Here is a 246-nt window from a genome sequence, read left to right on the forward strand (position 1 = left end):
CTGTCGTCGTTATCGGCGATGGCTGTGCGTTGCGACTGACAAGTTCTTGGTATGAAATCTCCCGTCCAGGGTAGCGATTCAAATAGGAGTCGAGAACCTCGATCAAGTTGGCGTTGCCATCTTCTATCAGCTAGCCCCGGGGTAGCCAGATGGGCACAGACCCGTCAATCCATGTCACATGGTACTCAATATCACCCAATACTGAACGACGGCTGTCGATGCAGTCGATCTCTCCAACCTCGACGC

This window comes from Plasmopara halstedii, assembly GCF_900000015.1.
Source record: "Plasmopara halstedii genome assembly, contig: Scaffold_525, whole genome shotgun sequence".
NCBI lineage: Eukaryota > Oomycota > Peronosporomycetes > Peronosporales > Peronosporaceae > Plasmopara > Plasmopara halstedii.